At 46.4% G+C, this 27,283-nt stretch overlaps 1 protein-coding gene across 1 annotated transcript in view; it reads left to right on the forward strand.

Moving 5' to 3' along the window:
• The first annotated feature begins 275 nt into the window (after positions 1-275).
• WIPF1 (WAS/WASL interacting protein family member 1) overlaps positions 276-27,283 on the forward strand; it is a 116,415-nt gene continuing 89,407 nt past the window's right edge. Inside the window, exon 1 of the mRNA XM_057746010.1 lies at positions 276-369. The gene's annotated coding sequence lies outside the window, so the exon portion shown is untranslated. The remainder of the gene's footprint in view (positions 370-27,283) is intronic.

A 27,283-nucleotide genomic window follows, 5' to 3' on the forward strand; every position in this document is an offset into this window, starting at 1 on the left:
GAGGGGTCCGGAGCGACACACCAGCCCCAGCCTCCCAACCGCCCCACTACTGCGACGCTCTTCGGGGTCCCGAGGCCGTGGGGCGCAGAGGCGCAGCCCCAGGCAGCGCGGGCGCGGCGCACAGAGAGGAGGGCGAAGGGCCGGCGGCGGCGTCGCGGCGCGTCCACATGTGGCGGGGCCGCGGGGGGGGGGACGGGGAGCCGAGGGGGAGGGTTTACATCCCAGCGAAGTTCCCGGATGGTCGCAGCCTCCCGGCGCGGAGCACTTTTCCTGCCCGGCCGGCTCAGCCCTACGGACCCGGGAGAAGTTTCCCAGAAAAAAATGCCCGGCGCGCCGCGGGGCCCTGGAGCCGCACGGAGCCGCTGCGCGGTAAGGGGCGCGCCACCGCCGCCGCCGAGGGCGCCACCGGGTTCCGGGGACTCAGGGCAGCGCCCGTGGAGACCCTCGCGGCCGCCGGGGACCCCGGGGAGGGGCAGGGCGGCTCGGCGCCGGGTGGGCGCGGGCGCGGGCCGCGGGGCCGTCGGCGCCGTGTCCGCTGTGGGCGGGGGCGCGGGAGTGCGGTGTCGGGGGAGGCGTGACTCGGGCCCCGCGGCTCGCGCGTCCGGCCGGCCGGCGGGCGGGGGAAGAAGGGGCCGCGGGTCCATGGGCTCCGGACGCCGGCGCCTCCGGGGCTGGGCGCGCTGCGTGGCTCCGCCGAGCCTGGGGCCGCCCGGGGGGATCGGCCCGGCTCGCGCCTTCGGTACCCGAGGCGGGGGCTTGGCGGGGATGCGCTGGGGCGCGTCTTCCCCCTTGTCCCCCACCCCCAGCGCGGGCGGATGGGAACTTTCGGGCACCCCCGGGGCGAGTTCCTGCTCTGGAGCCGCTTCGCCTTCTTCGCTGGGGAATCGTGGCCATCCCGCACCTCGGCTTCCCAGACTCGCCTCCCGCCGGGTGCTGCAGGCTGCTGCCCGCGCCGTGGGCGGTGTAGACGCGCGCGTTCGATGTGTGCGGTGACCTTAGAGGACTTGCAGTCCCCGTCAGCGCTTTTCTCCCGGGGCCTCTCCCAAACTTTCCGGACAGCTTCACTTCAGCCTCGCTCCCCCTACATTTTGTTTTGAAAAAAGAATAAAGTTGCAAGGGTAAGAGAATCCGGCTGACCTAGTCAGGGTGACCCACATCTTTAACCCATGGTTAGACTTTGAACTCTTTGAGATTAACAAAAGGTGTGTCTGTGAGGAGCCGAGCCCTCTGGTCCTGCTTAATCCTGGAGGAATGCATATTCCTTCCGGGACGACGGGGCTCCTGACTTTATCTCAGTTCTCTGGGAAGCGTCTCAAGATGTCAGCAGTAACTGGATGGACTTGGTCCCTTTTTCTGAAAATTGCCTGTCACCGTTGTCCCCTGGATGGTCACTGGACCTCACCCCCAATCGCTGGCTATGCGTAGTCCCAGGCTTTAGGCGGGGCAGCCGCCGAGCCCCTGGGTAGAGTCCCACCCTGGGTGGGTTTTCTTTTGCCAGTTTCCCAAGGCAATTCCAAAACAATACTGTAGCTTCATTTTGCGTCATGGGCATATTTTTTCCTCCTCAAAAAAAAATGCCCTTTTCTGTAGCAGATAAAATAACTCCAATTAATTTTCATTTTCACTTTGTGTAAAATACCTTTTGACTTCTGGAGGTGAGAGATCCCGCATCAGTATTTGCATCTTAATCCCTCTTTACAGTGCTTACAACTCTGCCTTCTGCTCTTGCTGTGTATCTTTACCTGCCTGACATTCCCCACAAGGTTGAGTTTCTCAGGGACCAGATCCCCAGCCACCTGTAGGAGCCCGTTACCTGTTGAGTGGAATTGTGCAGACTAGACTCTGCAGATGTTGTTAGAACATTTTAATATCGTCTTCCTTGGGACCTACCCAACCTTTGCCATAACTTTGGCTCCCTGGGCAGCACATAAACTCTTAGGTTTGTGTGATGTAGAGCAGAGAGATTTGTAAGCAAGGTAAAATCAGATTCTGGTGCATTTAGAGACAATGAGATTACTTCCAGGTGGAGAGATTCATGCCTTCTTTCATTTGTTTGTTCATTTCAGCAATTAAGTGTCTACTGTGTGTTCAACCACTTTCTGGTCCCTTAGGCATATCATGCATTTTGTGTACCTTGAGCCTCACTTATCTCATCCAAGAAATGGGGTTGATAACCTTTGCTCTTCCTCCATCTCATCCTGTGAGGATCAAGTGGGATAATGACGTGTGAAACAGCAAAAAGCAGCACAGCAAGAGGCTTTGGAGGGCCACACCCTGCAGTATGTAGCACCAACACACAAGAACAGTAAAGAGCTAAAGTGGTGGGGCAGGGGCAGTGAGGAGAAGGTGGGATGCCTTTTTAAACGTACTTAGTTGCTCTGGCCAGGGATGAGCTCGCTTTCGTGAGAAGTATTTGTTTCTGTGAGAAGGGTATTCCTCGCTATGGTTGTAATTTTAGGAACATATATGGTTTTTATGATGCACATCAGGAGAACAGAATTAAACATAAGTGCTTGTTTTGGTTGTTGTTGCTGTAACCCCTTCACTTTTAAGCATCTGTTATTTGGGATTCTGTCTCCCAGAGCCATCAACACAATTGCTGGCAATTATCAATAGTTTAGAAGTTTCATGTCCTCCCATGAGGTCTACCAAATTCCTAATGATTTTCATACAGAGGTTTCTCTGCCACTGTGACCCAGCAATCCACAATTATGCAGCGGTGCTGGAAGGCTTGATAGGCCTTGTGAATAACCGGGGCGCACATATGTGAATCAGGTCACAGTTGAAATCAAGCAAGATGCTCATTCGGCATTGAGGGTCCCTGTTAGGGATCACTGTGCTAGGGGTAGAAGGGGATACCTAGCTCAGAAGGAGATGGAGTTGGTTCCTGTACGCTTACCTTCTGGTAGAGATGAGACATGGTTTTGAACAGCAGGAATGCAGGGCAGAATGTAGTAAATAAGATGAAAAAAAGGTACAGATCAAATACAGGGAATTTAGAGGAGAGTGAAATTACTACCAGCTGGAGGAGTCAGTCTTCCCTCATTTGTCCATCTAACAAGTATTTATTAAGTGTCTACCATGTGCCAGGCACGGGAAGATTCATAGGCACATGTTACATTGTGTTCCATCTTCCCTGCTCCAGTTGAGGAACAGTTCAGCTTCCTCCTCCCTGGGAGAAATGAATACGTCCTTACTGGCCTCATTGCCCAGCCCTCATTTATGAATTGTTCCTCACCTTGTAGGGATTATGGTCAGGTTAAAATAATTAACTCTGTGCCTTGTATACTTTGGAGTAATAAAAACTCTGAGGCACACCAAATTCCCCAGAAAACCTTCAATTAGTTGAGTAATGCTGTGCTACCTAACACGCTTTAACCAGTATTGAAGTATGCCGGTCCTTCGTCATGGGTGTGACTTATAAAGGCTTGATTCTGTAAGGCTGCGGTGAGGCCCAGGAATCTATTTTTGAAAGCCCCCCAGATGGTACTGACGTACTACCACCCGCGGAGTTCCCTAAAGGTAAAACCATGGCCCAGGAGGTCAGGCAGATCTTCCACTTCCAGCTCTGTCTTCTACATGTTCTGTGACTTCTGTTTCTTTATCTTTAAAATCAGAGTAACATCACAGCAATGAAGACGCAATGCAGCCAAAAAATAAATTAATTAAAAAACAAAAAAGCAGAGTAACCAACTCTACCTACGGGGTGGTTCTGAGGGTCCGATGAGGTGGTGGATGTGGACCAGTTGGCGGATTATCCAGGACAGTGCTGCTACTGCTGTGGTCTGTGGGCATTATTACCACCAGTGTTAGTTTGTACGAAACACTGTGTTGGTATCCTTCTGTCCATGTGGAAACACGAAAAGAGCCTAAACATAGGATCTGCTTTTTTATATAAATTAGCACATAATAATCCCTCAGCTGTCTGTAGTTTCTTGAGTGTCTCACACTGATCACCTCACGTATTCTCTTAACAGCTGAGGGGGAGGGATGTCACAGAGGAGAATGTCAGTATGGGGGCGGGGTGGGGGCCTGCTAGCCTGTGCTGTCTGCTTAGCCAGTGGAGCTGCTCTGCAGAGATGACCAAGGCAGATAAAGGGCGAGGGAAAAAGGTGTGCTACTTCCCTGTCCCTTTGGCACCAGGAAGTGCCGGGGTAACATGTTGTGGTAGTCACACAGTGGCCATCGTCCGTGTGGGGTGACCAGGGGGACTGCTTGCCCCAGGCCCAGCTGCTTTGGGTAGGAGTAGCACGGCTCTGGTGTTCTCCGGGGGCCAGGGGTCAGGAAACGTTGACTGATTCCTAGGGGGCCTGCTCAGCATTGCAGGCTTCAGGTCAGGCATCCATACGTGGTAAGAAGTCAAAAATAATTGACCTCGCTAATACTCAATAAAGCAACATAGCTAAAATAAACAGGCAACACAGTCACCTACACTTTTCAATAGAAGTTTCAGAAACATGGTTCATATTGTAAAAACATGTTGCTGCGATGTTATGCAAGTAGTCATCCCTCCGTATCTGAGGGGGATTGGTCCAGGACCCCCTGTGGATACAGAAATTTGCAGATGTGGAGGGCTGACTATAACATTTTAGCATTGCTTGCTAGGGATATATTTTTTCTCTTCTAATAAGCCATCTTTCCAGTATAACTCAATATCTTCTTTTTGATTTCCTTTTATTGCTTAGCGATATTAATTTAAGTGAATCAGATTTTCAAAGCTTTCTATGATCTGGCCCAAGCTTTACAAAATCTCTCCTTCCTTCCTTCCTTCCTTCTTTCCTTCCTTCCTTCCTCCCTCCCTCCCTCCCTCTCTCCTTCCTTCCTTCCTTCCTTTCTTTCTTTCTTTCTTTCTCTCTCTCTCTTTCTTTCACTTTACCACTTACTGTGTCATTTAATTGAATCATTTATTAGTCACACAACCCTGTGGAGGTAGATTCTATATACATGTATGTGGAGCCTGAGACTGAGAGAAGTTAGGTAACTTGCCCAAGGTCACACAGCTAGTGACAGAACCAGTATTCAAGCCTGGGGCAGTCTGATTCCAAACTCTGCACTTTTAACCCTTAACCTCACCTTCTGCCGTATTAGACACCACTTTTCACGCAGTGGACTCCAGCCAAAGATTCTTTTCCCTTCCCATCTCTGTGCCTCTGCATTGCCATTTCTTTTCTTGACACGCCCTTCTCCTCACCTGTATGTTGAATCCTATAGATTCTTCAAATTGGCTACAAGGACTTGTTTAGAAGAAAAATACCAGACTTTGTTAATACTCAATAAAAGAATATAGCTAAAATAAACAGGAGACAAAATCACCTACAAATTTTGTTAGTTTAGTGGCTTTGATGAACATGGTTCACATTGTAAAAACATGCTTCTTAAGAAAAGCCCAAATACTCTCTTCTGGAGCCCATTCCTCCTTCTTCTTGGTAAATTCTCATTGCTGTCTGTTTGGGCCTCACCTGTGGCTCAGAATCCACTGTATTCTCTGTTGGAGTCACTGGCATGTGTTTTTTCTCCTTCTAGGCTGTAAACTCATTGAAGACAATAACTTAATTTTTTTTTTTTTTTATATTCTGTCAGGAGTAGTAGGTTCTTGTATAGTAGTTCTCAGTTAATGTTTGTTGAATGGCAATTTATTTCCACCACTCTGGTGGTAAGGTTTGAGATGAGTGAATTTTTTACGTAGGCAAAGTAGATCTTGATGTTGGCTTCTGAAGACGCTGGGAAACAAGTTTCATCCTGAGAGTGATTTCATCCTTCACCATGATTGATATGTATAATACAACATTACTTTTTATCACATACATAATTATCTTTAAATGCTGTTTATCTTTATATCTTCCAAGTTGGACAATAACGATGATCTTAATACTAAAGGAATGGGATTTTGTGTTCTTGTAGGGAATGTGGGAATTATTATTGCAGAAGCTAAGAAGTAACATTTTCTGATCTAATACTTCACTTCCACATTAGTGAGAGTTTGGACTCTCCCGTCCGCAGATTTTCCATCTTTTTCTTTGAGCTAAGAGGTGATGTGCAACTGGAGAAAGGAGTGTAAGCAAAATTGAAGGACACTCGCCTCTCCCCAGACTGCCACAGGCTCCTTTGTATTTGGAGAAGTCGTTCTCTTAGGTAAGAGATATCTGCAGGAGGAAGGAACTGGGGAATAAAACGGAAAGTTGAGGCCCAAATAGTTTCCTTGGCCAGAGGAGTCAATTACACTTTAAAATAAAAGTTAATTTTAGATATTTTCTATTTTTCTTGCATAGGCAATACACATCTATATGTTTTATATATATATGTATTTGTATACATTTACATTATTTAAATATATTTTTTCTCTCCTAGGCAATACTTGATTACTTTAAAGACTGTATGTAATGTGTATACCTTACCTCATTGTAACAGCTAAACACAGTTTGATTACATTCATCCTGTCTCCCTCCTCTACCCCACATGTTTGAGACTGTGTTATGTGGATATTTGCATTCTGCTTGCCTGATTTTTAGTATTTCTTGGACATATCGCTGCTTGTTTTTAATAGCTGTGTGGCATTCTGCTGTCGAGGTGGATATATATGCCTGTTCAGTGACCATCTTCTCATCTCTTAGCTCTTGCTAGTGATGCCCAGACAACTTGTCCATTGAGTCAAGTCAAACAACCAACCAATTCAGTGACAGCATCAAAGTAATCATTTAGTTGGCTTATACAGGCCAAATGGACAGTTGGTTGAATTTCTTGCTTTTCAGCCACTTGTGTGTCACCCGGCCTGTTTCTGAAACTTCCCAAGCATTTTTCTGTAGACGTATGCGGAAGATTAGGTCCGTTGACTGAAGAATTCAGGCCTGGGAGGGACCAAGAAAGAAATCTGGCCACATCTTAGAATGATGCAATTTTGAAGTGTTGAACATGTTATCAAATAATATTTCAGGAAACTCTGAGACTGTCTTCCCCTCTAGGCAGAATAGATTTTGAAAGCAGAGAACCTTTAGACCTTGGAGAAGATCTTGAGAAAACATGTACCCTAGCTATTTTTAAAAAAAAATGTAAACAGTGAGATCAGTGTCTTCACCACAATAGTGTTGTGTTATCGGGATGGATATTTAAATAGTAGAGACAGTCAGATCAGCCAGAGATAAAAGGAGAAGAGATGGGCTGTTCTTGAACAGGCTCATATAATGTAAGGAGCACCGTGTATGTGCTGCGGGAGGGACTTTCAGGAAGGATCAGGGTGATGGATAGAGGGAAAAGGGTGGGGCAGGGAGGATGAGGCAAGACTAAACCAGTTGTCTTTCCCAGGTCCCAGGAGGCAGGCTGAGGAACACTGAGACAAGTTTTCAGATAGTACTGAAGTTTCTAATTCAATTTTTGAGGGCCTAGAAAAAGGCAAAGTAGTTGAAGTCTTTTTAAATCTTTAAAAAGTAGTAATTTATTTTAGCAGTACCTATTCTTACCTATTAGAGCCAGAATTTGGTTGCCATGCGTGGTTTAAGATTTAACCCAAAGCATCAGTTTAAATAATCTCAGGTTGTGTGAGTAAAATTCCACATTGTTCTCTTACCTATAGTTTTAGCACTGTTAAAAAAAAAAAAGCCTCACATGCAGTTTGAGACAAAATCAAAAATTAGATGATTGTTAAAATTGGGGATTACTTTGCGTGATACTTTACAAAGATGTTGGGGCTAGAACCTTATTAATTCAACAGTGTAAACCTTCCCCCCTTAATCTTCTCCCTTCGGTGAGGAACTAGGAGAAGAAAAAGAGAAAACAATTCTCAATTGGTTAAGGGACTGTGCATTGGGGTATTATGGTGTTATTGTAACCATAACGTTCCTTTCTGTGCAGAGTTTTTGTATACATCATCTCTACTTTGCTGTGATGAAACATGTCCCTTTTGTTAACCACCAAGCCAGGTGCTCAGTCTTTGTTATTCAGTCTTTGCTTCCTTGTTTTTGCTGAAAATGTGACTCATCACTTAAAAAAAATTAAATTGTAGTTTTTACCTTGTTGAGATCACAAAAGTATTTTGTGCTTGATATAAATAAGACAAAAGAGAAAAGTTAATAATTTTTCTCCTATGTCTCTCAATCTAACCACTCGTGGTAATCAATATTACCAGTTTGGGATGTGCCCTTCTTTCTTCTTTGTTTATAAAACTCTATACAAATATATATTCACATAAATAATTTTTCTATTAAAAATATAAACATTGTACACATTAGGGTACGTGATTTTTAATTGTGGTATAATTGATATATAACATTGTATAAGTTTAAGTTATACGTGTTGATTTTATTGATACACTCATATACTGGAATATATCACCACCCTAGGTTGGTTAACCTCCATCATGTCACATAATTATCATTACTTTCTAATGATGAGAACATTTAAGATCTAGTCTCTTAGCAACTTTCAAGTATTTAAAACAGTATTGCTAACTATAATCACTATATTGTGCATTAGATTTCTAGAACGTATTCATCCTGTCACTGAAAGCTTGTGCCCTTTGACCAACATCTTCCCAATTCTCCTACCTCCCCCCTTCCCACCCAGCCCTGGTAACCACTATTGTAATCTCTGTTTCTACAAGTTTGACTTTTTTAGATTCTTCATGTGAGATCATACAGTATTTTTCTTTTTCTGACTTATTTCACTTAGCATAACGCCGTCAAGATCCATCCATGTTGTCACAAATGGAAGGATTTCCTTCTTTCTCTTGGCTGAATAATATTCGTGAGAGAGAGAGAGAGAGAGATTTTCTGTATCCATTCATCTGTTGATGGACACTTAGGTTGTTTCCTTATCTTGGCTATTGTAAATAACGCTACCATAAACATGGGGGTGAAGATATCTTTTTTGATATCCACAGATTTTTTTAACATAACAAAGCATTATAGACATTCTCTCCAAATTAAAAAATTTATGTTATGGCTGATTAATAGTCCATAATTTAACCACTCATATTTTTTCAAGTTTTGTGCTACTACAATTCTTCCCTGAACATACGTGAGTTCAGAACATACTAACACACAGAAGCTTTGATTTCTGTCAGAGCCTGTAAAGGGGTATTACTTTCCAAAAGTTGTGGTAATTCACAGTCCTACTAAAACTATTTGAAAATATCTGTTTCCCTACATCCTTGCCAGTGTAATTCATTTTAGAAGTATAAACTTTCTAATCTCTTTTTCCTGTTTTGTTTCAAATGATTTCTTTGGGGAGCACTTGTCACTCTCTTTACCTTTTTTTTTTTAAATTCCATTTATTTGAATTATTCATGCTCTGTCTTTTCCTTAATTTTCTAATGCGCACATGGTTTGTCTTCCAGACCTGGAGAAGAGAAACTTGAGCCTAAGCTCACTGAACTTAATTGTTCTGTATTGAAGTGAAACAACACACTCGATATCTACATATAACAAAGTAAATGCAGACCTTTTGATTCCAGTTTTCTCTTTCTGAAATATATTATGCAACACATTGTCTCAGGAAATATAAATGTTTTAACAGGAAAAATGGACACTTATAAAATGCAAAGATGGGAGATTTTGAAGGAGTTTTAAGCTTGCACAGCTAACTGGGTTTCCCTCTTGAATCTTAAAGTCTGAAGACACACGTTCTTCGAGAGCGTTAGTTGTAAGTTATGCTCAGTTACATCAGGAGGAAGAAGTGAATCACAGCAGACAGGAGTTTAAACCTGGAGGGTGGTTGAAAGCCCCTGCCCTTGTTGCTTCTGCTCGTTTTTCTGGGAGGTGAGACTAGATTCCACTGCTCCTGTCCTTGTAGTTGCTGAGTTCATTATAAAATTATTTGTATATAACTCCAGAAGTGCATTGGCTAATCAGAAACAGCTGTACAACTGGATTCATTTATATGAACAGAATAACTAAATCAATCCGCAAAATTTCTTGTATTTGGGTGGGTCGGGCCAGCATTGTGTAGCCCAGAATAATAACAGTGCTTCGTAACTAACCTGACACAGATGGCAAAAAGATTGTGTCTGGGCAGCAGACATTGGAACTGAAAATTAAGAAGCCCTGTGAGTCCTTGATATCTACCATAATAAAGCATTGCTCTGTTTTTATTTTTTTTAAATTAATTTATTTATTTATTGGCTTTATCCAGTCTTAGTTGCAGCATGCGGAATCTTTCATTGTGGTTGCTGGCTCTTTGTTGTGGTGCACGAGTTTCTCTCTAATTGTGGTGCATGGGCTCAGTAGTTGTGGCATATGGACTTAGTTGCCCCATGGGCTTAGTTGCCCCGAGGCATGTGGAATCTTAGTTCCCCAACCAGGGATTGAGCCCACATCCCCTGCATTGGAAGATGGATTCTAACGAGTGGACCACCAGGGAAGTCGCAGTGTTAATTCTGTTTTTAATGTAAGTGTTTTAAAAAGAGGAAGCTGAAGAACACATCAGAGTTGGACCCTCTGAGAGCTGGGTCTCCTGAATGAGGTGGAATTGTTCAGATCAGTGTCCCTAGAAAAATGTTTGTACCTCCTGCCAGACTATTGGGGCTGAAACAAGCCAAGAGCCTCCTGCTGGGAAAAGGCTGCAGACTAGATGGGCCAACTGACGTCTGCCTGGAGGGAGCCAGGCTAACTCAGGGAGGAGCACAAGGTCCCAGGGGAGCCTGAAGCTGAAGTCCTGGCATAATGTAGCCAGAGGAATTCCTCAGAACGCCTGTTCTTGTGCAGAACCCAAAGGTCCACGGGAGCTGAGTTCACAGTATGCAGCCTTGTCCATATACTTCTCATAGTCAGTCTTAACGGAGACTTCATTGCAATGAGATGGGAGGTCTGATGAGAATAGGAAACTCATTAGACCCTGAGTCTCCACGAGTGGCCCAGTTCTGCAGGACTGAACTCTGCACCACTCAAAAACACAGGTCATTCTCAAGGCCAGAAATCCACTGACCCTCAACTAGCCAGAGTGCTAAAGCTGAACTGGGTTCTGGGTACCTGGTTGGCCTTGGCAGGGAGCTGCATCACGTTTTAGCCAGAGAGTGGCAGTGAGGGAAAGTCGTGCCCAGGGGGAATTGGGCACAGACCATAGTTTTGGCATCGGGATTTGCAAACACTTATCTTCTTGGGGCCCCCATATGCTGTCGCCTGAGGGTATATGTCCCCTCTGCCCTTCCATCACTTTCATTCTGCCCCTGGTTTTGGATGTGCATCAATCCTCAGAGATGGAGTAGACTCTTGAAAGTCACTTCCAGGTTAAGACTTGATATCAACTAGCTTATTTACTTAATTCCTTTTGTGCTGAATCCTCTGCTAAAGGTAGAGTCATAAAGTGAAAAGAGCAGTAGTCTAGGAGTTTACCACTGGTTTATAATCCCAGCTTTGTTGCCTAGTGGTCACATGACCTTGACCACAATAAAACATTGTGCAAAAATAAAGTAGAGGAATTTGTAAGAATGGGGAGAAGATTGAGGCTAGGATGTCTGCGATGCCTGTGATGGGACAGACCTGACATCTCCAGATAAGGTGCTGTCTAAACTATGCAGTTGTTAACAGTTTAACTTAGAAATTTGGTAAATCTGAAATGTTAATCTGTTTTTGACTAAGTATTGGCAAATAAGAGACAGAAATGATGTCTATTGCCTCTCTCATTTAGCTAAAGTAGTGTGCCTGTATTATGTTATTTATAAAGATCAAATCATAGCTCAGCAAACTCATCAGGTTCTTCATTTGTACTTGAATCTTATTGTATTCTTGAAAAAAGACCATTAGCTATTACCCTGAGACTTCCTTGTAATGTTATTTGTGGGAGTGAGATGTGAGCCAGATGAGTCCAGGTATGCCTGGCAGATCTTGTTTTGTTTACCTCCAGTGAAAATCACACTAGCTTGTGTGTGCCTGTACACATCCATCGTACTCATCCTTGTTCTGAGTTAGTGCACACAGTCCCAACCCTGAAACCGCGTGTCCTCACCATCTACCACCCACAGGTGCATGTGCACACACACGTACACACATGTGTCATTGGCTTACCCCTAAAGAACACTTCAGATAGAACCAGGAAGTACCAATTCTAAATGTTATTGGGAAAACACATGTATTGCTGAGTTTTGTATACGTCTGCCTTTGCAGCCTCTTAGAAGGCAGAGGTCATTTCTCGCTAATGTGCGCTTTGTACAGTCTCAGACCAAACACCATAAGCAGGTGACTGTAAGTGTGTGCTTTGAAGGATGTTCACTGTGATGGTGGGGATTCCCCGGGGTGGAGAAACGTACCCACGTGGGGCTTTGCCTTGGGAGTTCTGCAGTGACCATTGACTGATGGTTGTGACCATTGCTGGTTGAGTCTCTTGTTTGTGCTTCTTACTCCTGGTCTGAGGAACAACACATTGCTGTTTTGGCTCAGAGGCAGACCATCTTGGGTGGCATCTAAGAAACTGCACACTGCTCTTGCTTCTTGAGATTGGTGCTAACATTACATGATCTCCAGTTGTGCATGGAAAGATCTTGGACCAACACCCTGGTAAATGGTGCCCCTGTGGACTTTTTGCTTTACAGAGAGTTTAGACAAACTTGTCCACCCGGGAAGCTGAACCTTAGGACTGATGCCCGAGGGAGCCCAACCACCATTTGTAGATAAGGTTGTGACTAGGAGAAGATGCTTTCTGCGTTCCATCCCAGATGCCCAAGGGAGGATGGAGCCCTAGTAGAAACTTCCCCTTTGTCCCCTTCAGCTCTGGCCCCAGCAACACAGAGGAAGGGAGGAAAAGGGAGGAAGTTCCTGGTGGTAGAGAGAGTGCAGAGGTCAGCAGTGACAACTGGGAAAGAATCTGGTGGTCCTGAGCTAACAGGGAGAAGCCCCAGCAGTGGGAGTGAAGAGACTCGGATCAGATCCTAAGTGTCCTCTGCAGGGTAAGAAGCTTCCCGACCTAAGGAGGTTGCTGGGTGGGGGCCCCAGAAGTGCAGGGAAACGTTGTGAGCTGGACTAAGCTGTGGCTGCCCTTAGAAAGATGTCATTAGAAAAGAGAAGAGGTTGCCTGCCTTCTCTGGCTTACTCACAGAAGTCGGGAATGAATTATTTCTCTTCAGATTTATAGTAATGATGTTTGGACAAGTAGTAATAATGATAGCATCTAATAACATAGATATTGCTTAGTATGTACCAGGTAATGTTCTCAGTGCTCTGAATTAACTCACTGAATCCATGTAACAAACCTGTGAGGCAGGCACTGTTATCTTCATCTTATAGATGAGGAATTTGCGGATCGTCAGCTTGCCCAAGTTCACATGGCTAACTTGGCAGAGGCAAGATTCAGTCTAGTCCATGTGGCCCCAGCTTTCTTCATACAGATGGTTGACCACTGATCCAGTGTTCTGGGGAAGTAACCTGGATTTCCTGTTTCTCTGCATACTTCTGGGTTAGTGTCACCAACACATTGCAAAAAGGACAGCGGGGGGGTGGGGGGAGAAAAAAAGACCAACAGCTGACCTCTCAGCAGAAGCAGAAGGGCCTGTTCTTTGTATGGTGTTTGGAGTCCCGCATTTGCTTTACTCTGAATCACCCACTTTAACAGCTGACACCCATCACAGCCATACATTCTAAATGACCCCTAAGACTTCAGCAGTCTCTAATGAGGAAGAAAATCTTCCCAGAGTGTCACAAATGCTGCCTAGTATCATTGACTAGTGACGTTCTCAAGAATAAATGAATGACATTCAGCTTTTGGGGGAAGAGTATAATATTCAACTATAAAATGTAGACTCTTTCATAAAATCCCAGAATGTTGGACAGGGGAAGCCAGGTGAACTAGTAAAGGTGAAGACCATTTTGCCTAACCTCTTCTTTGAAAGAGAGGCCCAGGGAAGTCATGTGACTTTCCCAAGGCCAATGGCTAGTTGGTAACAGAGTTGAGACAAGAACCCAGGCCTGCTGAGTTCCAGTCGCGCTCTCTTTCCTTCACCTGAGACTGCATAAAATATTCTGTAAATGATTTTCTTATTAAATTACAGATGAAACATAGAATGGTCTTTCTTCGCTGGGCAGGGCCAAGGTTAACATTGCCTTAAAGGTGTGAGGGATGCGGCTGGACGCCTCCTCAGGAACAGGACGCAGCAAGCCCAGGTGAGGGAAAGGCAAGGCAGGGTTCCAGTGACAGCAGCCGCTCTGGGGAGTTTGCAGCGCTGAGCTTCTGCCTACCCGGCACCCTCGGCTCAAGTCTGTTTTGAAGGTAAAGGAATCAAACTGACTTGGTTTATAGCAGAGTGCAGGGAGGGGCATGAGAGAGAAGAGGAAATGGTCACTTCCTATCCATAAAGAAAAATGTTTCTCAAAACCTTGCTGCTGTCAGGCAGCCAGGCCTTAGCCAAGCTATGGCCATATTGGCTCTGGGGCCTGAGAGGTCTGCCTGCTGCAGGGCTCTAGCTCCACTGCTGGGATGGAGAACATCGAGCCCTTCCTGGAAGAGGCCCAGGCAGCCTGTGGAGCCCTGCCCAGGGGGCTCCGGGCAGCCCTGCCCCTGCCTGCGGCCAGAACCACAGGGCTCAACAGACATTTCTGCAGACAGGGACAACTACAGGTCACCTTCCTACCTGCAGAGCAATGACCTGGGGATCCCCATAGGCAAGAATGGAGGGGAGGGGACTTCCCTGGTGGCGCAGTGGGTAAGAATCAGCCTGCAGATGCAGGGGACACAAGTTCGTTCCCTGGTCCCGGAAGATCCCACATGCTACGAAGCAGCTGAGCCCATGCGCCACAACGGAGCCTGCACTCTAGAGCCCGCGAACCACAACTGTTGAGTCTGCATGCCACAACTGCTGAAGCCCGCGCACCTAGAGCCAGTGCTCTGCAACAAGAGAAGCCACCGCAATGAGAAGCCCGCACCGCAACGAAAAGTAGCCCCGGCTTGCCGCAGCTAGGGAAAGCCTGCGCGCTGCAAGGAAGACCCAATGCAGCCAATAAATAAACAAACAAATAAATAAATGAATGCAGGGGAAGTCAGATAAAGATAGAAACCAGGCCTGGAAGGGCATCCAGAGCTGTTTCCCCCACCTCTGGGCTATACTGCCTCAAAATAAGCCCAGAGTGGGCTGTAAGGTAAAATTGCTGGGGCTGATTTCAGCCCTGGTCAGTGTGATCCCACCCTCAGCAAAAGCGTGCGGGGGAATTGAGGGGCGTTCTGCGCAACCCCTGCAGAGCCCTGGAGCAGCAGTCCCCATCGGTGCCCTCCTTGGGGAGGCCAGGGGGCAGGGCTGCTTTACTCCTTCAGGCCCTGCCGTGCCGTCCGCCCCCCGGGGGGGTGTGTCTGTTGGCAGGTTATCTGGCCATCTTCTCAAGCCCAGGGAAGGACAGAATAGAAGAGCTCTCTGGAGAGCAGGAGGTAGAACAAAACCTACTCCATTCTCAAGCCCAGTCTGACGTGGGAGGGTTTTCAGGGAGGTGCGCTGCTCAGAGCCCCGTGGGGCCTTTCCAACCACAAACCTGTGGGTCACTGCTCTTGGTCAGAGGGTAACAGGATCTCTGTGTTGTCCTGATGTGACCCGGAACCCTCCTACATGTAAGCAAGAAACCAGAGGCAGAGCTAGGATTCAAATTTAGAAGGTTCTACTGCCCAGGTCTGTGGTTTCCCTGCCTTGTGCTTGGTTACAAGGACAGTTTTGGCGACATATGCTGTGGTGGCAGCAGCCACCTCCTGTCCCGTCTCCTTGGCACATGCAGGCTGCCGCCTCATCGCTGCTCCTACCCGCCCCGAAGCCTGAATGGTGTGCTGAGTGGGAAGGTGGCTTCCAGCTCCCCCTCTGCGTGGTCACGGGGTACGGAGGGGGCTGCCGTGGGCCAGCCCCGGTGGGTGCAAGTGGGACCCACCTTTTCTTGATCTTACTGTCCCAGCTCCAGTGTAAACTGATGCACTCTCATGCAACCAGCAATGGCCTGCTTGCCAGGAGGAACTAGAGGGCAGGGTGTGTTGTAACTGACCCCGTTACGTAAGTCAGCCCAGCGAGTTCCTCCTTTTTCCCCTCATGAGGTACCTCAGAAGGGCCCAAGGCATGAGAGCTGCACAAAGAAACTTGGTCCTAGTACAGAGGCCACAGGCAGAAACTTTGTACTGTGTAGATTCTGGGGTCTGGGAATTTGAGACTACGTGTGGTTTAGAGTTTAAAAACAACAAAAGAATCATGCTTAGGGTGCCCTGTTCCTTGAATGTCAGATGCCAGATGGCATCTGGGCAGTATTTGAAAAGGAATCTCTCTGTGAATAGTGAGTATTCCATGTAAAGAAGCATTATCCAAACTAGCCTTTCGAAACCTTTTTGACCATGACCCACAGTAAGAAATGCATTCTTCTTTGAGATCCAGTGTAGATAGATCAATTGATACAGAAACAAAAGCTTTATAAAACAAGTCCCATCCTTACCATATGCAATACATTTTGATTATATATATATATTTTTTTTTTTTAAAAGAAGCAACAGCTGATTGCAACCCATGAAATCGATTTGACTGCCAGAGAATAGGCAGCAATTTGCAGTTTGAGAAATGCTGATTTAAACAGAAGTGTGTCAGGCATGCAGAAACTAATTCTCATTGTAGCTCTGACAGATCTCTGCAGAAGGATATCCAGTAACACAGGCTTTGTGGTCCTTGAAGAGTTTTTCCTCACTCTTCCAGTCCCTGGAAGTTGGTGAGATGGTGATGGAGATGGAGGGCCAAGGAACGGAGGAGAGGAAGCTGAGTTTTAATTCTGCTCATACAGAGAACACTGAGTGTCCCTGATGCATTGTCCTGGCACAAATAAGACAGACCCTGCTCGTCGTGCAAGGGTGCTCACAGTGAAATGAGTGTGCACTCATCACCATCCAACATGGTTTGTGGTGAAATGGAAGCATTAACAGGATAATACAGGGCAGCTGAAGCCCATTCATTCTGAGTTCCCTAAAAGGAGGAGCCATGTTATACGGAAGGGTATGTTCCTGTTACATCCCTAGCTCTGTGTCTCACATATAATAAGTATGTGATAAATATTTATTGAAAGACTGTGTTATCTAATACTTGCAGTTAGACTAGTAATAATCCTAATTATCTATGGTAGTATTAACGTTTTTGAAGGATACTTTAATGCACTTGATTCATAATGGAACATAAGAAGGGACAGGACAGTTTAAAAAAAAACCCAAGAAGTTGGGGTTAAAGAGCAGAACTGTTAAACCCCACCCAGGCTTCAGGTCCTCCACATGACAGGCCTTTAAAAACTTGAGGTTTGTCTGCTTTGACTTGTAGTTGTGGGTGACTTGTAGGTCTGGGGACAACTTGCTCTGGCTCTTCACTTGGAGGTGAGAGGTCAAAGTGGTAAGGGGCGCGCTGCCCCTGGCCAAGCAGGGAACACAGGCTGGAGTGCATTCTGACTTTCCACCCCTGCGCATCTGAAACTGCTGAGTTTACCCACTCGCATCAGGCAGTTCAGGATGGTGTGATTCAGGTGTAAATCACCCAAGGTTCTGGGTGGTCGGTTTCTGGCCAGAGGAAGGTGCTTGCAGACCACCCTCTCTCGGGTCCTAAATGGAGTCTTTTTTTCAAATTCTGGACCAACCCAGCACTAACTGGCCATTAAGGCTCAGAAGTGGTCAGGGGCTGTGGAGAGCCTGGTGTGGCGTGAGAGGAGCTCCTTGGCGCCCCCTGAGCTGGGTTTCCTGTAAGGGTCCAGCCCCTGGGGCCAGCCTTCAGTACCTAGTTAGGCCTGTCAGTCCAGACCCCAACCTGCCATCCTGCTGCTACACTGAATTAGCCACAGGTCCTTCTTTCAAGCAATTGTGGGGTGAAGGGTGGCGGAGTGGGGAGTAGGTGGGGAAGCAGGTGTGTAAGGAGAGGAGGGAAAGACAACATGTGACCTGAGAAAAATACTCGAATAGGATGGTTTCCATCCAAATGAGGTCACCTCACTTGAAGAGCTTGGACGAAGAAAACACCCCTAAAAGTGGGCAAATTTAACCTCAGGGTGACTGCTGCTGTCCTTTTTAGACATTCGTTCCAGTTTTACATTAGCCCAACCCCAGAGAGGATAGGTTAGGATGACCGGGCACTAGGATCCAGTCACAAAGAACAGGTAGCCCTTTGGCTCTGGAGCTTGAATAACAGGCTTGGGACCTTGATGTGTGAGGGGCTTCACAGGATGCCAGGTCCACCTAGCAAACTCTGTCTGTGTTTAATAATTTGCCTAGTTTTTTACATCTACTTAAGATAAAAGCATTCTTGGATAAGACCAAATCTAAATGCAAAAGAGCATTCAAAACAAGAGAGGCAGGCCCAGAGCCCCAGGCTCTAGCTCCAGCTCTGTCCCTGTCTGTGTGCCCTTGGGCCTCAGTGTCCTCACCGGTAAATTGGGGGAGTGCGGGGAATTGGAGATGCTCTCCCTGATCTCCCTCAGCTCAAACACCCTGTGGCTCTCTGCAGCCTGAGAAATGTTTTCTGGCAGCAAAGAGAGGCTGCCCAGAGCTTCCTTCTCAGGCAGCCAGTGAGTACATTCTTTCCTGTGCCTACATATGGAAGCAATTTCTAGACTATCCAAGGCACTTGCGCCGCTGAGCGCAACCAAAACAGAGGAGCTCGGCGGTGGAAAGTGGAAAAAGAGAAAAAACCTGTGTGCGTTCTCTTACGACGTGCGCTCTCCCATCTGGAATCCCCCATGCAGTTTGCCTTTCCAGGCTGTCTCGGGTGTGCCAGTGGGTCTGGGGGCATTCCACAGATAACGTCCTGTTAAAAACTAAATGAGGGTTGAGCTCACTGCTTCTCCCCTGAGGCCGAAGGCCTCTGCCTTCCCCGCTGGAAGCTTATGGCTGGAGGCTGGGGAGGAGTGCAAATTCCAGAGTTTTGTTCCCGCATTTATTGTAATCTTTCTCTCCTGTCTGTTAAAATAAGGACTATTAATGGCTGCTTTCAGGGTTCTCTGTGATGTTGAATTGGGAAACGTTAGCCAAGTGCTTTGAAGGGGAAAATGTTTTATTAGTTCCTTCTTTGCTGGGCAACCCTTTACGTTCCTCTTCTGAACTCCTCAGGGGTTTCGGTAGTGGTTGAGTGGTAGCTCTTGTCACTTGTACACTGGAGGCACAGGGCATTTACTCTAAATTTAGGTCAGGAGAGTGACTTTTTCTAGAGCACGACCATATGTAAGAAGTCTCATCCATGGCCCTGGTCCCCATAAATGGTCCTACGGTCCTTATTTCCTCCTTCTCTCTCTTCACCCTTGACCTTAATTCTTGGGAAAGAAGATTACTGAAAAGGATGTGTTTATAAAGAAATGCTTTTTGTTCCCCTTTCAATCTGTCTCTAACTTCTCTACTGCCTAATCCCCCACCAACGTTAACATTTAAAAATTAATCTGTAAAGCAGTGATATTCTTCCTAGAAATGAAGTGTGGGTAATTAGAGCTCTATAAACACTTATCAACACTTGTTAAAACTGTTGCATCAATGTTCTCATAATGATCCAGGGTATCACCTCCAGATAACTTTCTGGAGAAAACTCTCAAAATCAAGACAGCAGGCTGCTGAATGTCAAAAGACTCTTAGCGGGGACCACATTCTTCTTTGTTGTTCTTGCTGAGTCTCCAGCGCAGAGCCTTCTGGTTGAAGCAGCCCTTTTATTCCCTTTAGAGAGAGCATGTTTACAGCTCTGGTTTGCTTCATCTGGGATTGCTGCCGTGGAGGGCCAGAAATCAAACATGACATGAAGATAGAAACACTTACGGGAACCTCACATGCCTGTCTGCCCTGTTGCAGGACGCTCAGATTAGCTCTGCTTGGCTATGAATAGGGTTGTAATTCCACACATAGATTTTCCCCCTGTGGGTTTCTTGCCTGTTTTAAAGCAGCTAAACTTTGTCCCTCTATAGAACCATAATCAGGAACATTTATTTTAAGCCCCATCACTGCAGGACTCTGTGCTATATTCTCTTCAGCACTATTCAGAAAACCCTAGCTGACCTGCCTCTTGTCCACTAGGTGCTAAGAGCCTGAAACCACGCTCCAGGAAAAGAGTTACTGAGTGCAGGCCCGTTTCTGCCAAGCACACGTGCAGTATTAACTCGGGGCCAGGTTAGGTGCCCTGTGCCAGCCAGGGTGATGCCACTGCCTATTCTGCTGAGATGACCATTCAGTGCCTCTGTCCTTTCCCTCCAGGGATGCCTTCGCCTCCAGGGCAGCCTCTTGTCTCTAACACCACCCAGACCCCAGGCTCCCACGGACCAATACAGTTGAACCCACCTCTCCAGGTCGGTCATCCCCAAACCTCCTCACTCCTCTGCAGCCTGTTTTTGCTTTATTTCTTCACTTACCCAACATTTATTCAGTGCTCACTATTGAAGCTTGCTGAAGGCAGGATCCCTAGCTCAGTGGAATGTATATTCTAGAAGGGAGAAACAGCAAACAAGAAACAAGTAACTCAGATAAATTAATGAATGCTTTAATAGTTAGTGTTTAGTTAATTACTTAGGTAAATTAATTAGTAGTGGTAAGGGCTATGAAAAAAGGCTGACAGGATGATGGGATGGAATGGTAGAGATGCTACTTGAGGTACAGCTATTAAGGGAAACTTATGAGAGTTGAGATATAAATGACGAGGAGCCAGATGTGAATATCTGGGGAGAAGTGTGCATCAGATGGAGGGAATGGCACATGCAAAGGCCCTGAGGTGAGGACAAGCTGGACAGGTCCCAGGGAAAGAAAGAGGGCTGTGAGGAGAGGGAGGAGGACAAAGTCAGAGATGCTGGCCCGCCCAGGTGCTCTGTAAGGACCTCACTCTAACCTAACAGGGTTTTGGCCCGTGGAGTGATACTGCCTGCTGCGTTTCCATAAAATCACTGTTGCTTCCCTCCCATGGGAAGCAAACATCTTTCAGGTGCTCTCCAGCTTCAGCGGCTGGTGCCGCCGTCACAGTAACTATTTATCAGGCACTTGCCATGTGCCAGGATTTACGTGTATCACCCTCACTGCTCTGAGACTGGCCTTCCTGTCATCCCCATTTTACCTTGGAGGAAGCTGCGGCACAGAGAGGTTAAGGAACGTTTCCAGAGTCCCCAGCTAGTATGTGGTTGAGCCAGTATTCAAAGCAGATGGTCTGATAGCCCCACGTTTACTACATTGCACGGCCGCATGCAGTGGGAGTGGCCGTTCCTTCCAGCCCCCGACAGTCTTGAACAGGGTCCTTTTCCGGAGCGCTCAGCCCAGAGTGCAGCCCTCACTGGGGACCCCAGATGCTCCCTGCGGACACCCTCAGCCTCAAGCAGTGAGCAGACCCGTTGAGGCCGCTGAGTTATGGTGGCGCCTCCAGACATCAGCTAAGCCGGTGCTGACTGTCCTCTCCAGGATGAACCCAACAGTCCTTTCCCAGTCCAACTGTGAAAACCTCCACTCTGGGCACATCCACAACCTGCCAAATAACAGTCAGTAGTAGTGATAGGAGCAGGTGATGATGGAGTACTCCCTATGGACCTTGCTCTCTTTTTTTTCTTATTTTACCAACGGAGAAACTAAAGCACAACCTGCTTAAGGTCGCAGAGCTGGTAAATGGCAGAGCCAGGGGTTGAACCCAGGTAGGTTGGCTCTGGTGACCCTTTAGAGTACACGTTTTCATACTGAAGAATTCCACGCCCATGTTTTCCACATGGTGTCCACACTCTAATCCTTGTAGCCACAGAATGGTCGAATTTTATTAACATAAGACAGACCTGTCAATATTTGAAGACAATGATCACATCTCTTTTGGTTCCAAACCACCACAGCAAGCTCTCAGGAAGCAGTTCTACCCCGAGTCCCCTTCTTTCTCCCAGAAAAGCACAAAGAGTGCTTTGTAATTCTCCATCCAAATCCATATACTTGAGAGAGGCAAGGGAGCACGATGAACAGTTATGCTGGAACAACAGGCACAAATGTGGACTGTCCTGGGCAAACCAGGAAGTGGTTCACCCCACCCCCAGGCCACAGCAGAAATGCCACCACTTGGCATGCCTTCTGAACCCTCTGTGCAAGTGGATTATGGGGAAGTTGAGCTAACTTTGCACAGACACGTTATTGATGGAAAATCAGGTTTCAGGAGTCTGCCGTTAGTCAGACTTCTTGCCGTGGAAAAGTGCTGGATGTAAGGTCAAGTCCCATAGTTGCTACTGTGATTTGGATGACTCACCTCCCATCCTGGGCTCACTCTTTTCTCATCTGTAAAATAGAGGTTGATAATCCAGGAGTCCCTTCTAGTTCTAAAACTCTGATCCCACGTCAGCTTTCCCAACACAAGCAAAGGTCTAAGTTCTCACTTTGAAGCCATGAACGTGGAACTTGGAGGTTTTAACCCATGTTCTGTCAGTTTAGCAGCTCTTCTCCTGGCTTATTTGCTAAACCCCAGAGGTAGATTTTTGAGAGTAAGATCCCCTTATCTTGTCTGCTTTGGGGGTATCGGTAAAATTGTGCTGAGCACTAAGTATCTTCTTTAAATAATGCTTTTCCTCCGAGACAGCCATGGATTTTGTCGACACAAACTCGGGAGACAAGAAGTGACCTCCATGGAAAGTGCCTGTTGATTACTGAGAAATTTCTTTATTAAAAAAATTACCTTTTATGTTTCCTAAAACCTGTATCTCTGAAATAATTTCGAAGTGTTTTCACATAATTTATCACATTAGATCCTCAAAATGGCCATGTAAGATAGGTATCATCTTCGTTTTCTGGATATTGAAACAGAGGCTCCAACTCAGATTCACGTCTGCAGAATCCTTATCCAACAGTTTGTGCTGCACCAGTAGTTTTCCGTTTGTGTGAGGTTTTTAGCAGAGAACTCATTTTTTTCAAGCGGAAGGGAAGCTTTTCGGGATAAAGTCAAGTATATCTGCCTTATGTGGCGTTCTGTGAAGGGGTCCGTGGAACCCCCAACCCCCACAGACCGTGGTATGAACAACCCTGCACTTTTCCAAGGTGCCTGACACTGTTTTGCCTTTTTCAAGGATATAGCCTGCTTGTGGGATTCTGCACAATATTGTTGTACATGAACTTGTTGCATTTAATAAGCTTCATTGTGATTCTAAGTTACTTGGTCAAACATTTATGAGGCTTATGTCAGCTGCGTGGATACGGTCTTTGCTAGGAGGGTTGACTCCCTGCTTCCCACCTCCCCTAACCCCGGAGGCTCAGTTATAAACCTCTCCACCCTGTTTTTCCACCTTGCTCTGCGGAATCCCAGTCCCACCTGTACCATTCACAGACTCCAGGGGCCTCTCTGGATGTGACTTAACCTGCCTTCATCATTCATCCACCCACCCAATAAACACTCATTAAGTACATACTAGATAAAATCAAGTGAAAGGGCCCAGCCTAGCAACTGACACATAAGAAAAATGAGTTGCCATCCCTGCCACGGAGCACGGTACCCCTTCATTTCCTTGTGTCTGAGATGACTGGCTTCCCCATGACAGTCTCCCAGGTCTCTCCTCTTAAACCTATTGCTCTTGTGTCAGCCTTTTCTCTCCCCTCGAAGGTAAAAATGGGGTGCTCGGCTCCTTTTCACTGCCCGCGTATCCTGCCCTCTCCCCAGGGTCAAAGCACAAGTCTGTGCCTCCACCAGAAGTGACTCCGTAGAGGAGGAGGAGTTAGAGAACAAGCTTTCCATTCTCGGGGGCTGCTGGGTCGCAGGAGGCAGCCAAGTGACATCTATTCATAGAGCCTCCTTATCTAGGGGGAAAAAGTGGGAAATAGTTCCCATTTTTTAAATCTAGATTTTGCCCCCTCTCAGCAGTGTTTAGAAGGCGTTCATGCTCAGCCTCACCAACTGCCAGGACATTTAATAACTGCTGAAGGTTTGTGTTTATGCTCAAGGTTCGGTTACTCAGTGTCTGGAGCTTTGCAAACGCTGGGAACGGATCCTTCTCTTTCTAAACATGCAGCATTCATGCTGCCAGATTTTTCTTAAATTTACTTCTTCAGTCTCTACCACACAAGATTGATTAACTGGAGATAGTTTTAAAAGACATGATATAGTCCCAGAAATACATCGATAATTTTACCTACAAGAGATCATTCAGAAACGTCAAAGCATTAGTCCAGTATAAACTGTTAGAACATATTTTTGACATTCTGTTTTTTGGTTTTCGTGAAAGACAGATACTTAGCCTAGGCCCTGTGTCTTATATGATGATCCTTTTTCTTTCTGAAAGAGCAGTAATTATTAGAAGCAGCAATCCAAAGTTCCGCCAAGCCGCTATAAATTTAGCACTCTTCCTCTTTGTTCTGCATATCTGCATGGATTTTTAAAAATAATCTAGCCATATCCTGGATTATGTAACAGTGTCTCAGCTGTCTCCGTGGGGCATTAGTATAGTGTGTGTGTGTGTGTGTGTGTGTGTGTGTGTGTGTGTGTGTGTGTGTGTGTGTAAAATTGATTGGATGTCTGGGCTAAAGTCATGGTAGTTGTCTGTTTTATTTCTGTTGATCATTTTAGTTACTAGTCAGAATTGGCCATTTTGTCCTTTGGGTGATTTTTCACACTCAACTGAACATTTGGTGCTCAGTCCAACTAAGCCAGGAACCCCCACAATGTTCCAGTCAGCCCTGAACACTGCAGCCGCTATGCTCTTGTCCACAGCTTTGGATCTACACTACTGGTAAGTAAGAGGAAATGGAACAGCAGGATGGGTTGGCCACATGCTAGTTTCCATTTATGTCTTAATGTTCATGTTGCATCCTTGGTTGGACTCCTTAACTTTAATGTCAGACTAGGAATCCTTTAAAAAAGAAGTAGGAAAATCTTTTCATTGGAAAAAGTCTTAAAACCAAAGAAAATGGCAGAGGAAAATTGTGGTGTATTTTATTTATTTATTTAATAAATTTATTTATTTATTTATTTTATTGGCTGTGTTGGGTTTTTTTTGCTGTGCATGGGCTTTCTTTTAGTTGCGGTGAGTGGGGGCTACTCTTCGTTGTGGTGCGCGGACTCCTCATTGCCGTGGCTTCTCTTGTTGCAGAGCATGGGCTCTAGGTGCGTGGGCTTCAGTAGTTGCAGCACATGGTCTCAATAGTTGTGGCTCATGGGCTCTAAAGCACAGGCTCAATAGTTGTGGCACACGGGCTTAGTTGCTCCGCGGCATGTGGGATCTTCCTGGAGCAGGAATCGAACCCGTGTCCCCTGCATTGGCAGGCAGACTCTTAACCACTGCGCCGCCTAGGAAGCCCTGTGGTGTATTTTAAATGGAAGCTGGTGGTGTGAGTTCCTCTATAGCCTTTTAATTCTGTTGCTCTTTTCTTAGATCTGCCTGTTAGAAGTATTGACTTGTCTTTGTATAAAATCTATTCTGTGAAATAATTCTGTATGCAATTTTGTTTATATATTGAGTTATTACAGTTATGTGTTGGTATGTAGCAAACTACCCCAGAACTTAGTGGCTTAAAACCACAGTCATTTAACTGCTTACAATTCTGCAATCTGGGCTGGGCTCAGCTGAGCAACTCTTCTGCTATTCTTGCCTGTGATCAGACTGGGGCTGCATTCAGAGGGCAGGTTAGCTGGGACAGGACTGAGCTGGGCTTCCCTTTTTCTCCAGGAAATGTCAGGACCTCTCAGCTTTCCAGGTAGCCTCTCCATGTGGTCTTTCCATATGGTTTCCATGTGGTCTTTTCATATGGTCTCTTCAGTAGGATTCTGGGACTTTTTACATGATAGTTAGAATCACAAAAACAGAAGCTGCCAGGCCTTCTTAAGTCTTAGGCCCAGAACTAGCAGGTTCTGCACTTTCTTTTTTTTTTTTTTATTTTTTTTGGGGGTACACCAGGTTCAATCAACTGTTTTTATACACATATCCCCGTATTCCCTCCCTTCCTTGACGCCCTGCACTTTCTTTTTTTAAGGCAAGTCGCAGGTATAGCCCAGTTTCAAGGGGCTGTACAAGGTGTGAATACCAGGAGGCACGCTTCATTGGAGGCCACCAGTGGAACAGACTACCCCACAGTCATTCTTCATACGATGCTTATCAAGTGCATGTCATGAGCCAGGCAGTGAGCAGACAGTGGTGAACAAGCAAAGCCTAGTCCCTGCCCTTGTGGAGTTTATTAGTCTGTGGGGAGCACAGGAAACCAGGAATCAGAGAATCAGCATGCGGTTGATGAGTGCTGGGTTGGGAGGAGTGCTAGGGGCCCTGGGAGCACACCTGGACTTCATGGAAAGACAGAGGAGGCATCCTGTGGAGATGGCTGAAGAGGGCTGCTGGCAAACGAACGGCATGCTCCCCGGCCAGGAGATGAGAAAACGTGGCTTTTCCGTGGAACTGAAGAAGTTCTTTGTGGCTAGAGAGTGGAGTGTGGAGAGTAGAGCTGCGTGAGTGTGTTTGGTGGGGGGAGAGGAGTCCTCATACCTAGGGTTCAAACAAAAGGCCCAAGAGCTAAGCAGGAGGAGCCTTATCACATATTGAGAGCCTGGTAAGCTATTACAATTAGGCTTGATTTCAGTAGTGATAGGAAGAGAATTTTAAACAGATCTGCCTTTCAGAGAGATCATAGCTACATTATGCTGCGAATGGAAGGACCTGGGCCTGGAGACCCTAAGAAACTATTCTGGGGCCAGGCAGGAAAGAGTGGTGGATGGCTCAAGGGGTGAGTCCAGAGATACTAGAGAGTAGAATCTGCAAGTCTTGGTAATGGGTTGATTGGTTATAGGAGTGAAAGAGAGGGAAGAGGCGAGGGTTACCTTGGCTTGGGCGGCTAGTGATGGTCTCATCCGCTCCAGTAGCGAACCCTGAAAGAGGGGTAGCATTGGATCCCATGGAGGTGGGCTGGGAGTACCAAGGAGAGCCAACTGGAATGTACCAAGTTTGATTCCTTTGGGTTTTAGTCTACTGCCAACCTTTTGCAGACTAATATGTTGTGAAAACCTTATTAGAACCTGCTGCTTCTTGCTTTCCTCCCCATTTCCGTCACCCACTGTGTTGCTTTCTGCTTCTCTCCCGTCCTCCCATGGGGAAGAGTAGAATGACCAGGTCTGAGGCAGGGGTGTCCAGGGATGTCACCTACTTGAACTTTTCACTTTGAGGGCAGTGGGTTGGTAACACTGGCGATGGACACGTATAGGGTTTGTGGTTGGCAGCCTACAGAGAGCAGCTCAGGTCACGGCTGAGAAGTGCAGAGGCAGGGGGATTTGGGACGAAATTGGAAAAAGGAGACGAGAGAAAAAACACGCCAGTTAAGGCAAGGAAAATGAATCATCTGAGGAGGAAATACAGGACAGAATAGAAAAAGCAAAGAGAAAGAGAAGGCCCCTCAGCTATGACCTCTGTCATGGAGGACTCTAGAATCTTGTTCTTTC

Source organism: Hippopotamus amphibius, chromosome 8 (genome assembly GCF_030028045.1).
Source record: "Hippopotamus amphibius kiboko isolate mHipAmp2 chromosome 8, mHipAmp2.hap2, whole genome shotgun sequence".
NCBI classification, from domain to species: Eukaryota; Metazoa; Chordata; class Mammalia; order Artiodactyla; family Hippopotamidae; genus Hippopotamus; species Hippopotamus amphibius.